Here is a 14851-nt window from a genome sequence, read left to right on the forward strand (position 1 = left end):
GTCATCATGTATTTTATTTTATCACAATTATTTAAGAGCACTTCAGAGAGAATTTAGTGTAGTTTCATTTCACGTTAATCAATTTCTACCTTTCCCCATTGATCTGTTCCTCTGGTAACAAAAATGCATGTTCATGAAGAGTAGATAAAACAATAAAACCTCTGAACTATTAAGACAACAATATATTTGGTACAGATTGGGTTTTAAAAATATGCATTGCTTTATATGAATTCTTAGGTTAATTATAGAATACAGCATGTCAAAATTGTTATTGAATTTGTATTTTTTTAAGATTAAAAATCACTGCCTTTTATCTTTTGAGATAAATGTCCTGCTGGTAATCAAACACTGTAAATAAAACTTGTGATTTTTAGAGATCGTTATGCTAATTATCCTCTAAATCTGAGTTGTATGCCAAACTGTTTAAGCCATTTAAGATCATACTGGGGTTTTTTTGCATGTTGCAAATTAGACAGTTCATGGTTATTTCTTAGATATGTTGATCATAAAGGATATCTAACAGATTTTCCAGTACTTAACTGTACCACTTGCTTCTTTCTCTTTTCTTCTTGTCTATGATGTATGATTAATCATAGATTACTTCATTTTGTTTCATTTCATTTACAACATTTATGAGCTTCACTTTGTCGGTATGAAATGCTTGTCCCCTTCTTTCCTTTCCAAAGTGGCATAATTAGTGTTAGCATCTTTTTTAACAGGCTACATAAAGTTTAGTGGCTGGATTAAATCAAGTCATTAACATAATGTGCTATACAATTTGCCCCTATCTCTTTTCGTTTCCAGTACATCAAAGTGCCACAGAGTGCCAGTGTAATTGGGCCTTGCTAGCTTGTCAGGTTCAGTCAGGCTGATGGCTGCTGCTTTTACTAAAAAGCTTCCAGGCATGATAATTAATAGAGAAAAGAAGTCTGAGAAATGTAAAAGTTTGGACAGTTCTCTATGAATATTTCATACATTTGAATAATCAGAAGTTAACATTATCAATTTGATGTATAATACATTGATTAAAAGCCTTGTTTCAGATCCTCAAAATAGACATCAAAACTGGGAATTTGCATTTTCTTTGGCATGGTCTTTATATTTAAAAAAAAATAAATTAAAAAAATCTTTACTCTTCCATCCCCTCCTCCTTTGCACTCCCACATCTACACCATATCCTTACAGGAGATTATACAGCATTCAATTTTCACAATAAAATTTACTGCCGTCAACTTCCAAGTTGTCTTAAAATGTGCCACAAGACAATTACTGGCAAACCCAATTTCTTTGGTAGTGCTCTGGTTTTTTCTGTAGATCTCTCTTGTTTTCTTGCAGATACCATAAGTGCATTCTCTCGCTCTAAAAGCAATTTATTGATAGCAGTCATTACCTGTACCTCTAAGTTAAGATCTCAAGTTCTAACTAATTTTGACATGAAAATCTTTCTTAGACAGCAACAAAGCAATACCAATTGCGCATGGTTCTGGTGAAGGACATATTTGTGCTAAGGTGAGAAGTTGTAAAGCTTCAAGCTTATGTATAACAAAGCAATAGATACTATTCTATTTACTATGGGTTTTTTTTGTACAATTACTTGAATAGTGTATTTCCGTCTATGTGCTAGCCGTGTTCATTGAAAAAAGGAAATTATTTGGATATTGTATTGCAGCTTTAAATTTTGGCTGATACGATTTCTCTTTACACTTTTTTTTTTGCAGGACTTGAATATCTTCGATGTACTTCAGGGAGATTTTTGAGTGTTCAATATTTTTCCTCAACCTGGATTGTTTTGTGAATATCTAATCTGAATTTAGAGAATTAAATTTTAGGGTTTTAGTATTACCCTGTGTTACTGAGTTGGCTTAATTCTACTGTGCCAGAAATACTAATCCTTTGTATTCTCCTAGTCCTGTCTAGAGCTAACCTCGGTTGCTTTGTGCTTTTCTTCTGTAAGAAACTGGAGAAGTAAAACTGCTGCACCAGCATATTTAATAAGACAAGAAATAAAATCTATGAAACAGAACCATCTTGTCAGAGTAAGATAAAAGTAACTTACTAAACTTTGTAGTCAGTACTTTCAAAGACTACTGATTGGTCTAAGATTAAAAAGAACCATTTGCCATTCTCCTTCTTAAAGGTGGTTGTTTGCTATGGGGGTCACTGTAATCTAGAAACTAAAGTAAAAGAAAGTTTAAAGAATCCAGGAAATACCTAAGATGTGTTTTGCCACTGATAAAGTGTGAGATGACAGAAGTTTGAGTACACACTATGCTGAAATGATGGATTTACAACTTCTATCTACCCCTTGTCAAATACACTTTGAAGTTGTAATTGAAAGCATGTACATTCTTTGTGATAGAAAAAATGAAAGAAGAGGGAGAAATAATACCCAAAACCACCAAACTCCAGCTTTTAAAATGATTGAAAACTACAGAATCTTGAGTCATTACCCATTATTTTTTAGGTAACAAATAAAACTAATTAGTCAGAATATGAAATTAAGTAGAAGACCAGATTTAAGGATGAATGTGTAAGCCCACAGGAAAAGCATCAGTGGAGTCACTCTCAACCTAGCTAGTAATTTTTTTTGAGGTTATGAATACAAATGCAGTTGCTTACTGGAGAGACTATTTATCAGAATTTATGGACATGGAAGTAAGTTATGGTGACTTTACAAATAGAATGTGTTTTTCTAACTGGAGGTCTAAAAAGCAAAGGATGGGATTTGAAACAGAGTTTTAGTTTGATTAGTTGTGATAAATATCACCAAGCATCATTTTTTCACAATATGCATATTATAAAAATCAAGTTCTATTCATTTTTGAAGGTCTGTATTGTTCTCACACAATACTGTAATGACAAGGGGAGGACACAATATCAAATACTAGGTATTAAAACTCTAAATAAAAAACCCAACCACATTAAAAATGTGCAATTTGATGCAGTTTTTCACTACAGATGCACGCCTAAGAAACGAAGATGCTATACTGATATTTCTGCTTTCTTCCCATTCTAAGAGCTACTTTTTTTCCTTAATGGATTAACTTTCAGATACAGATTTTTGAAATTCATTTTTTAAATCAAGGCAGAAGTCTGTGATCTTCATATAGAAAAATACATGCACAGCTGGGTATAGAAAGGCAGAAATCCCATTATATTTGTCTTGGACTAGATTCTTACAAAGTACTTCTACTTATTTCATCTTATTTGTGTAACTTAAATGTTGGTGTGTATTAATGTACCAAAAATGTACAGCTATCTTTTTTCCTCAAGGAGTTTTCTGCCTTTCATGATTTTTTAACTTAAGGATCCTGCTTCCCTTTGAAATGAAAGGTAGTTGTAAGTTCACAACCTTTGAATTACTGAATTTTGTAACTAGTTGGTACTTGTGTAGCTAACTGGCTTTGAGATTTGATAGAGTTGGTATTTGGTTTTTATTTTTTCTGATGGATCAATCAAAGGTGAGTGATTAAACATTAAAAAAGTGAAATTTCCTCTTTGAGACAGTCTGCAAGAGTAGGTGTACCTTAGTTCAGGACAGTAACAGTATTGCTTATGTAGCTTTCCCGGCTTCTTGGGGAGAAAATAAAATTCAGAATTATGGAAGTTTGTATCTCACCAATCCAACAGGTCCAGATGTATCTATATTTCTGTATATATTCATCCCTAGAAACAGTTTATCTTTAAAATCTGTTAGTTGAGGCAGTGCCACGGGAAAGGTGCAAAATCAAATCTTTAAAACCAATTCCACTTGAGAAGAACATGGAACAATTTTATGTTTTTTCTTCAGAAAGGGTGTGAGGCAAGCTGAAGAGAAAGAAAGCACTATTCGAGTGATCAGAAGTTCTATTATGAGCAAAGTACAGATGTGATTTCGTGTTCAGATGTATAGTTGTCATGCTTGTGGTGGGAAAGCTACACTTCCCTCAAGAACTTTGTATTTTCTAAAGTGTTTGATGCTTTATACTGAATTTGAAATTGTCATTTTGGAAAGAAAAGGAGTACATTGCTGGTACATTACAGATTCACATAGAGAGCCAGTACCTAATCATTGAATTGACTCAAGCTGTAGCAAATAATTCATGCCTTTGAAGATATTAAAGATGAATTTATTCTGGTCTGAAAAATGAGTGGCAGCAACCAGAGTTGTTTTCATTGTCACAAATAGATTTTTTTGTTAGTGTGTTAATTCTAGTCAGAGCTGAAGGGATTGCATCAAACCATGTTATGGTGCTAGTCTTGGGCCATTTCATTCTGCTCCTAGCACGTGGCAGAACAGTAATGCTGGGGAAAGATTATATGCGCCTTTCCCTCCTTCAGCAGGGATTCTCCTCCAAAAGAGCTGTTCAACAAGGAGAGATCTCTTCGTCCCAAGTCTTAGGGAGAGTCTAAGGTGTATGCACTTTAGTAAGTCCCATCTGTGTGGAGAATGAACAGGGAGCATTTCTGTATCCTTCTTTCTGTTCTCACATCTACACCAGTGTGGGGAAAAGGTGAAAATAGAAGATGTTATTCCTCACATGAAAAGTCACTGCATACAGGACTAGAATAGTTTTTTTGCAATATGTATTCTTATGTGTCTATGATTCTGTGTTGTCCTATTAATCATAATTAATGAGTAATGTTTGTGTCTCTGTACACTTGAATTACATTGACGTTCCTGTAATAGCATTCTTTGTGGCTCTATTCTGACATTGTTAATAAGATGATCACAGGGATTCAGCACTTGATAGAGGAAGAGGATTATTTCTCATTCAGTAATGTATTTGTTAATCAATATTCATAGTGATTGAAATATTGATAGCAAATGGATGATTACTTGTCATTATTGAAGAATAGCTTGTAGTTTATTTTATGTGCTCTTTGCTTGAAATAGAAGTAAGTGGACTCTGGAAATATATAAAATGCTAAGGAGTAACGCACACATATTTTTGAGCACTGGTAGATAGAGGATTCAAGTTGACCTTACAGTTTAGAAGTTCCCTTTATTTTGAGTTTTTCAAGGCAATATATTAGTTAAAACTGTGGATGTAAAAAATAGGAACGTTAAGCAAGGTATTTTCAACTCGACTGTTCTGTGCAGAAAGCACAAACTTACTTTTTAAAGCACTTATTTCTGTGGGATACTGTTGTTGACCATTTGAGACAGTTGGAATTTTATTTTTCACATCAAAGTGCTAGCCTTTTATTGTGGCCAAAAAAGAAATCAAAATATGGAATACACAGCTGCTTCAAGATGGCAGTCAAGACTAATTACAGAATTAAACCAAGGGTTTTTTAATCTCAGAAATCAGAAATGTGAGAAAAGTTAAGATTTCAAATTCTTACCTACTTACTTACCCTAATCCTAAAGCTTTTGAAGGAGTGCAGTGATTCTTCCAAATCTCTGGGTAGCATTCGGTATTAAATGGTAGAGAAGCCATTTTTACATAGACTAAGTATCTTACCCATATTTTGTTTTCCTCACCTGAAATGAAAGCACTGAACCAGTTTCTATGAGACATTTTTGCAAGCATGTAATATTCTTTATTTTAATATCTGCCCATTCTCTGTGTTAGGTGAAATTTTGTATTGAATTTTGTTTTAAATGCTTAAATGTAAAGAGTAATTTTATTCCCATTAAATAGAATTATTTGTGGGCAGTAATTGACAAACTATCCATTGTTCACTTGAGCAGTACCTAATAAATGAGACCAAGGCTTAAAAAAAAAACAACCTAGGAAAAGATTTAAATAACATACTTCACTCTGCATCATAGAAATATAAATGGTTGTTTAAAAATGAATTCCTATCATATATTGAATGCTACATATATTTTCAGCATGGCTACATAATGTGAGTGGTTTTGTATTAATGATAAAATGTTACATGATAGCTAATGCTATTCTTAAGCAGTTCTATATTTTTTATTTGTAAATATATTTTTTAATCAGCTTGTGTTCTCCTTTGTATATGCTGTATTCACACTTAGTATCAATAAAACTGGGACTCAAAATAGTCTTGACTGTTAAGCTCCAAGATAATTTGTTATTTTTTCTTATAATTTTCTAATAGTATGACTCAGTTATTTGCTTCGGTTTAAGTTAAAACGCAGAACACCTGGATTTACCCCACTAGCCTTGAAAAAGTAATATTCTTTGCCTACTGTATGCAATTACAAGTGTTAAATATGTCAAACAAATTTTAAGATATGTAAAAGGAATACTTTATAATACAGGATATTGTATTTGGACTTGATTCATAAGCTACTGTCTGTGTACAAACTAGTCTGACATAGCTGCTAAATACTTTGGGGCGAACAAAACCACTCAGCATATCCCTTTAAATACAGATGCTAATACATCTGTTCAGTGCAAGAAGAAAAGAGTTGTTTCTGAAGTAAAATTAGACAATAGAGCCAATTTCATTTTTTATGCATGTGAATGTAGAGTGCTTGAGGTTATTAGTTGAAACTGAGTAACCTTTCCAAGCTTTCATCTCTTTCTTTTCAAATTTGAATATGAAAAGCATATTCAAGTCAGAGACCATCACTTTAATGACATTTGGCAGTCATTTGATTTATTAGATTTTAGAAAAAAAAATTCCTTTAAATATTTCATCATTCTATGCTAATCCCAGTAATATTGCCAGCTGAAGCCGTGTACCTGTATTAGTGGAGACAGAATGGTGTGGAATTTTTTCTGTCATCCTAGTAAAATTTCCATGAATCTACTGAATAATAAAACAACCTTATTGAAATATTCAGATTTGGGTTTTTAGTTAAAGTGTCTTAGGATACATAATAAAAGGAAATGTCTTTTGAAAAGAGGGGGTAAAATTACTTCATCAAATATTGAAAGGACTTGACAGCAATGGAAATTGTTCTATATGATGGATACTTTTACAATAGGATACACCTGCTTTTCAGTTTGATTAATCATATAATTTGCTTGGGGAAATGTAAGCTATCTGCATAATAAATTAGAATATTGACTTGCAGTTCGAACACTGAATCTAGAAAGCTAATCTTCTGAATGTGATTAATACTTCAAGGGATTTAAGTTTAAAATCAAAAATTGTCAAAATATTTCTACATAGGGGAAATATTTTTAATAAAGATATGAACTTGAAAGAAATGAAAGAAGTAACAAGAATTTTTTTTTGACATATCTGTACTCCAACGTGTTGTGTTTACTCTTTGAAGAATATTGTCTTTGAATGCTCACCTACATACTCCACTTTGGAAACCTTGGAGTGGCTTTTCTTTCTTCAAATTACAGTTACCTAGGGAAGTACTTGTGACTTTCTGTTGAGTGTGACATTCACACTTAAATACATAAACCTTATTGCAATGTATCTGTACAAAATACTATAGACCTTGCTGAATAGTGTGAGACAAATTTACAAGAAAGAAAAGAATGTAATTTTGCTTAAAGAGAGTAAGAACAGGTCTGATGAAGAACAATTATGTTTACTTTTATGATGTTAATTTTAACTTTTAAAGGTATGTTTGATTTAACTAGTCAAGTTCAGTATATGAAGTTGAATTCCATTTACATGCAGTTGTACTTTACATGCCTAACTACTTTGTGATTTGGTGGATTTTTATTGAATGTGGTATAGTCTGCAGTAGGCACTAACAATTCTCTTCCATTTGGAAAACTTTGATACCTAATATTACTGAAACTTTTTCAGTCAGTTATGGGCTCACTTTGCTGTGTAGCTAAAAATAATGGCAACTGAAATTAGTGGTTCAGATAGCATTAGTACATAAAGATCTTAACCTAAATTCCAGTAGGCTATGACTATTGCAAAAATATTTTAAACATCAAATGTCAGCCGGTATCTGTTGCAACAATATTCTCAACTGCAAGCTATGAGGTTTAGATTCTTATTGTGTCTATGTCAAAATCAATCAATGGACCAACTACCTGATGATTCACATGTATGCTTGGTTTGCGTTAACACTTCAAGAAACACAAAATAATTATTTTGCTTTGTGTTTTGTTTTTAAATAGGAAGTTGAAAAATCTGAATTAAAATTACATCACTTGGTTTTACTAAGTCACAGATTACATCAGATGAAACAATACAGCAGCTGTGTGTAGAATGCAGATGAAACAATTTCCCTGCAGAGGACAATCCACTGTCACTTCCAAACCCAACAGGTGGTCAGAGGAGTGACTGTAACTATAGCACTGGTGAGTGTGACCTATCCCTGAGCAGGTGTGTTCTTTCCCTTAAGTTCTTAGGAAAATGCCTGCAATAATGCCTGCCTTCCCGTACATTATATTTGCACTTATCTGTGTACTGGTTGTATTTGTCATTTTTCCCAATATTTTGGGAAATACTAATGATGGTTTTTAAGAACTGAGATAAGGATGCAATTATTAAGTATAAAATGAAAAACAAAAGTAGGCTTGTGTAAGAAATTGAAACTGCAATATATTTAAATATGCTGGTAATGCATACATTTTAAAATTAGGCTTTACATAACTAATTTTTTTTTTTTGAAAGAGTGTGATGAACTAATTTTTCTATTGATACATGATACAGCAAAAGAAAAACATTCTATCCAGCCATGTACAACTAAATTACAATTAGAGAAAATATGTAATTGGACTTGATCATCACTTGTGAATACTCAGTGTACCTTTAATAAGAAATTTTTTTAATGGGAAATTACTCAACTGTATTTAGTACTAATACGTTGCTATTTACTTCATAATACTTAATCCTGCATGTTGCATATGCTAGACTCTAATAAATGAATATTTGAAAGTAGTTGATGTCGATACACAATGCAATTGTTAACTTTTGTGACTCCAAGAAGGACATTGGTCTTTGTAAGGCCTTAGGAAAGAAAGAAAACCACAAAAAAAACCAGTAGTGCCACAAAGTCCTGCATTCACTGAGGCCTCCTTCCATTCAAACAAATGGGATTCCTGGCATCATATGTTAAATAAGATGTTACATAAATAAGAATTCTTATTATGAGCTGGACAATATTCATCTTGTTAGCTTCTGTAGACACTTCTCCAAATGTTCTAGATAGGCAGACATAAATGAAATATGTTTTTCAAAACCTTGTTGAAATAATACCATAAGCCAATAAAAGCTTCTTAAGGTTTTTAATTTCTCTTGCTTTTTGAATTTTCATTGCTTTGAATATAACAAGCATTCAGAAGGTATAAAAGTCTTACACAATATTCTGATTCCTGGGTATACTAGGTATAGTTTAAGCATGATAGTATTTTAGGTATTTGCTCTGCCAAGTTTACCTGAAAATGCAGGAAAGTTATGATGAATACAGAATAAAATTTCAGACTTTTAAGGTAATTATGAAACTTCAATACATTTCAAGCTGTGATATTTGAAAATAGCATCATGATTTGGAGACTGTAATTCATAAGGCTTTCCAATCTAGTAGTGCTGTATTGTATTATTTCTGTTAATCATAACCTGGCTGTGCAATTTTGATTTTTCTATTTGCTGCTTGGATATTGATTATAAAACTCTTTGAACTTCAAAATATCCCAACAAATCAATATAAAAAGGTGGGTTTTGGTCTTAATTGTTTCAGGATTGTACTCTGCAGCATAATACTGATGTGGTTGTTATTTGCAGAGGTTTGCTTAGATAATTGAGTGTCTAATTTCTACTCAAGATTAGTTTTGCATATAGGGGGAAAAACCCTAATGAGTCTGCTTTTTGATAATGCCAGTTGAGAAGCTAGTAAGAGAATAGTAATGAAATCTGCATGTGTGTTTACTATAGCTTTGCTGCATCTCTTATTCATGTCTAATTAGATTTGAGTATGCTGAATATTTGAGGTTAATTGAATATTTTCTTTAATAAAAACGAGATTTGCATGGGTAGAAAGAAATTTACTTTGAGCTTAGAAGGAAACTAATAGTCTTTTAGACTTTTGCATGGAGAAAATCAGGGTAAGTCCATAAGTAATCTAAAAAAACCATTAATTCTTATAATAAATAAAGCATTTAATATTATCTGTAACTGGAACAGATTGACTGTTTTAAAAACATCTTAACTGCTACAGAAGGCTTCATGAGATTCATTGCTTAAAAAACATTTGAAAACCTTTTGCACATTCTTCACTGTCATTGTTTGGCATGTGAGATACAGAAGATTAACAGAACCTTGTTGAAAAACAACATAGTAGAGTTCCAGTGATCTGGACATACAAGATCCCATGAATTTCCATTTTCACAGGTGGTTCAAGCGTGTAACTTGGCATTAATTGGTTTTTTTTTTTTTTTTTAACTATTAGTTTTTCACTAAGAATGGTTAGAAGATAATTTTCTTCCTTCCGGAGTCTTGGAATAGAAACTTGAATGGGGAAGTTTACACAGTTCAGGATTATGCTGCAAACCTTTTGATTGCCTGTGACATTGTGTTGTATCTCCTGATAATTATAGTGACTGAGGAGCTATTGTGATTGTTACCAATGAAAAGAGTAATTGGAGTATCCAAGAGTGCTTCCAAATTCACAGAACAGTGGAACTTGCCAAATTATGCAGTGGTTCTAGAGAACAGCAGAAACAGAAGAAAGATTTATGAAACCTTGCAAAGGTTTTATATGAAATTTAATTGGGAAGCTTCTATTTCTCAAAAACTTTTCTTTCTCAGGTGAACATGTGACTATTTGAACAACTTGAAGTACAAGTGGAAGGAGACTAAAAGAACAGGAGGTGTGGGAAACATCTTAATAAAACAGTACGTTTTATTAAAAATAAATGGAATAAAATCCACCTATTCTAAAAGGTGGATTCCTCAATCTTAAGGCTTTGCATCAGGAAATGTTGTTATAATTCTCTATGTTTATTCCCTTTCTGCATTAAAGCTCAAGACTGCAGAGTATTTTTTTCTTCATTGTGATGAAACTCTGTTTCATCATGTAGTCACTTAGTTTTGTTACAATGTGAACTATAAAAAACTGAACCATAGCAGAACAATGTTTTGAATTGCAAAGATTTCTAACAAGATTCCAGGGTCATTGTAATCTTCAGGTTTTAGTACTTCTTTAGGACTAACTTTAAAATGATAATTTTAGAGGCAAACTGTCACAAGTTAATTTTGGATTATTTTTGCAATTAATTGGATAGAAATATGAGATGTTCCATGCCTTGCAGCAATGTTAATGCTTCTAAGTTCAGGCAGTCCTAAGGGGTGCTATGAAAGCATGTTATTCATCAGGATCTAAAAATATATTTAAACTCTGGTTAATCATTTTCCCCAGACTTGAAGGGAGTTCTTGTGCCGAATGTTTTACTTACTAGTCTGAATTTTTGCCATTGAGTGAAATAAATTTGAACTCCTTAGGTTTGTTAATAATTTGAATTTAAAATTGTTTTAGATACAGTACTGGTAAACTTAGGAAATTCCATTTGGGTGCTTATGGGAAAGGGAAGAATCTGTTGATGTGGCATTTCCTTTGAAGTTCTTTGGCTGTCCATCTGTCTCCCTGCTGCCTCCCCATCACTTCCTGTGGTGACCTCAGGAGCACTTGGCCATGAGAGTAGCACATGTGGAAAGTCATCCACATGTCCAAAAGAGCAGCAGATGACAATAACAGCTTCTTTTAACCTAAGAAAGTAAGAAATTTTGAGTGGAAGATAAGGATTCAAAGACAGAACGCCAGTGCTTTGCTTTCTGATAGTAGAGAAAAAGGTGGCAAATTGCAGATTTCTTTGATTGAATGACTCAGCAACTAAGTAACTGCACTGGCTGTATTGTGATAGTAACCCATTCCTAACAGCAGTTCTGCTGGCCATGTAGGTGCTGGGGAACAGCTTTGGAGAAAACTGAAAAATCAGTAGCTCTGGAAAATGGGTTTCCTAGGACTAACAGAGATATGTCCTCTAGTAAATCCCTCTACTGGGAAGTTAGGCTTTCATAGCTCCTCATACTTCTGTATTCCAATACTCCCAGCTCCTTAGCAGAGTTGATACTTTCTAGTTATACAAGTAAGTTTATTTTGGGTAGCAGAAGACAGTATGAGATACGTTAAAGATTTCTGTCTGCACATGGGAAAAGGAAACCTTACTGTGATGTGGAGAGTGAAAAAGAATTGTGAATACAGTGGCAGAGTAACTAGAAGAGAGTGGATATTAAAAATGTTGGAGTTTAATGACAGACAAATTTCTAGCTCCACCTTCTCCCCTCAAAACCAAATGAAAACTCTTCTGAACAGCTATGTTTGATTCTTAGGGGCCTGTATTCATTCTAGTTGTCCCAGCAAAACCTTTTCAGTTTCACTTCTTTATTTAATTTTTTAAAAATTCCTTTAACACTTTTTCAGTTTTTATAATCTTTCATAGTAGTTTGCTGCTTTTGCAGGCTGATACCATTTGCAAGCCAGCAGCTACTTTCTGTAATATAAGATGCCCAAAAACTTCTTAAAGAATTTCTTAATACCCTGCTTCTCATTCTGCTAGTATGTTTTCTAAACCAAGGCTAACTTTCACTCGAGGTCATACTAATAGTGCAAAAATTAAAAGCTGATCCTTGTGTTTGTATTTTAAATTAAAACAATGAAAAGCTTTCAGAGCACTCACTCACACTCCCCAGGCTGTGGTTTTCTCCAGTCCATTGGTCTAGAGGTTTCTCTTATTGAAATATTGTGGCAGGAAAGGAGGATTAAATTACTGAGGCTGTCAAAAAGGACAAGCACTCTGCCATACATTATCATTATCACTGGCTTCCTCAGTGGAAGAAAATGCAGTAAATCACTTCAAATACAAAGCAATAAAGACCACTGGCTTTTAAAATCATGAGTGCTATTGCCATTAACAGAAAGTGACAGCTATGTGGCATGCTTAGATGCTGCTTGTATCTTTTTTGACAGTGTGCACATAAACCTGCCAGTGACACACCATTAGATCATATGACCTTTCAGATTTGATTCTAACATTGTTGCTTTTCCTTAGAAAAGAAAGAAACAAATGTTTGTTTTTCCTTGTTCTTTTCCTCATGCTCTTCTAAAAGGTGAAAAAGCATTTGATACTAATAATAACTCTGATTTGCTTTGCAGTGATAAATGTGGATCAGGCAGATAATTGTGCAGAAAGAGAGTATCTCAAGTCTGTTCTAAAGCCAGATCCACTCGCTGACAGGTACATGTTAGTATTGGAAAACTCTATTATAGGTCTTAGTAAGTAATGTTTGTGGTTCACCTAGTTGTTTGTCTCTTTTGAGGAGGTTAGACTGAGGAGTCAATACCTAACTAACTAACTAGAAAAAAATTTGTTTCAGCTAGGAATGATAACTGCATTCTGATGGAACAATTGATCTTATTTCTTCCCTGTGTAGGTTCATGTGGCACAGAGTATTGCAGCCGCATCTAATGTTAGTTTAGTGCTGTGGTTTGGGATTTGGTTTGGGAGTTTGTTTGTTTGTTTGTTTTGTTTTTAACAAATTTGTTCTGCAAAAGAGATAATCTATCAGCAGTATTCTATCACTAATGAATCTGAAAAGCACATACCTACCCAGTGTAGTGTAGTACATTTGTTGCTTTCTGAATTCAAAGTACTACAAAGAGTCTAAGAGCTGCAGAAAGTGTTCCTTGGCCCTAGAATTTCCAGAGATAGATAGATTGATCTAGCAGACAGCTATTATGTAAATGCATATGAGAAAAAATATAAATTAGTCTTGTCCAATTTCATAATAATAATGTTTGCTCTTATTCAAATTTTTTGATTGAGATAGTATGTGCTTATACAGAATATGACTTATACAGAATGAATAATATCCTTTTATTCCATTTTCTCTTGATGGTCAATCTCCATTAAAATTGTATAATTACTAAATTAAAGATTTATTTAATTTGTGGAAGAATAGAAAACCTACTGATTGTATTTGAAGTGTTGGAGTTACTTGTAAACCTTCTAAACATGTATTTATTCACAAGTAACTGATTCACTCCACAGTAAGGAGTGATCTCTCTTCATTTCATTTCTAGATCTGAGTTTCACGTCTTGGCCGGAAAACAGGTTTTACTGGAATGCAGCAGGGAACACCATGAAATAATTACTTGTTGGGATGGAAATACCATACCAAAACAATTCGTAGGTTTGGAGATTTAAAAAAAAAAAAAGATACTTCACTTAATAAGCAAGCAAATGATTTATTCTACCATATAGAATAGGAAAATGGATAATGTTGTTCTAAAATTTGACAATACCAAGGATAAAATACTCCTTTTTTTCTTTTTTTTCCCTGAGGGATAAACTAGCAATGGAAAATAGCTAGCATGTGGGATGCAATTTCTCCTATAAATACTTGAATATTTATAAAAATTGTTTTACAAGCCTGATGTGAAAGTAAGGTAAGATTACAGCAGTGATCTTTTTCTCTGAACAGAAGTATTCATCTTCTACGTGTTGCTATCATGGTACTGTCCTCTGTGTTTGTAGGTGGGTTGTTTCCTGCAGTCATTGATGTGTCTGGCGTGGCCTGTGTTGAAATTTCAATTCTGCATTGACTAAATAGAAAGACAGGAAGTTCATCAGTAGTCCGGTTCCCCACTTGATCCTAGCAAGAGGACCACCAAGAAACAAAATTTATGGAAAGATTGTGCCCATACACCAAAAGTTTCCAACTCTATGCATTTTAAACCTGGCCTAGTTAAATCTTCAACACATGTTTTCTATCACAGGCCTTACAAACTAGTATCAGAGCTTTTTCAGCTGAAACAGGAACTGAACTAAACTAATGCTTTAAAGCTCAGGAAACCAAATTATCAAGGATATAAATATCATTGAAAATTGCCTGCAGATGGTTTAGCCTGACACTTTATTGGTGTTTGTGCTAGGCCAAATTATAGCAGCATAGGCAGTGTATTAAGTAGTGT

The 14851-nt window shown here is 33.4% G+C and overlaps 1 long non-coding RNA gene across 17 annotated transcripts in view; it reads left to right on the plus strand.

Annotated features, from left to right (window-relative positions):
- LOC125331968 overlaps nt 1-14851 on the plus strand; it is a 51132-nt gene that overhangs the window by 27879 nt on the left and 8402 nt on the right. For 7 of the 17 annotated variants that reach the window (XR_007206304.1, XR_007206295.1, XR_007206302.1 and 4 more), the window contains 4 exons: nt 7998-8180; nt 10630-10716; nt 13034-13115; nt 13961-14326. The exons of 1 other annotated variant lie outside the window; for it this stretch is intronic. This is a non-coding gene — a long non-coding RNA (uncharacterized LOC125331968). The remainder of the gene's footprint in view (nt 1-7997; nt 8181-10629; nt 10717-13033; nt 13116-13960; nt 14327-14851) is intronic. 9 more of the 17 variants (XR_007206297.1, XR_007206296.1, XR_007206298.1 and 6 more) reach the window with 9 other exon arrangements.

The sequence above is a fragment of the Corvus hawaiiensis genome, chromosome 12, assembly GCF_020740725.1.
Source record: "Corvus hawaiiensis isolate bCorHaw1 chromosome 12, bCorHaw1.pri.cur, whole genome shotgun sequence".
Lineage (NCBI taxonomy): Eukaryota > Metazoa > Chordata > Aves > Passeriformes > Corvidae > Corvus > Corvus hawaiiensis.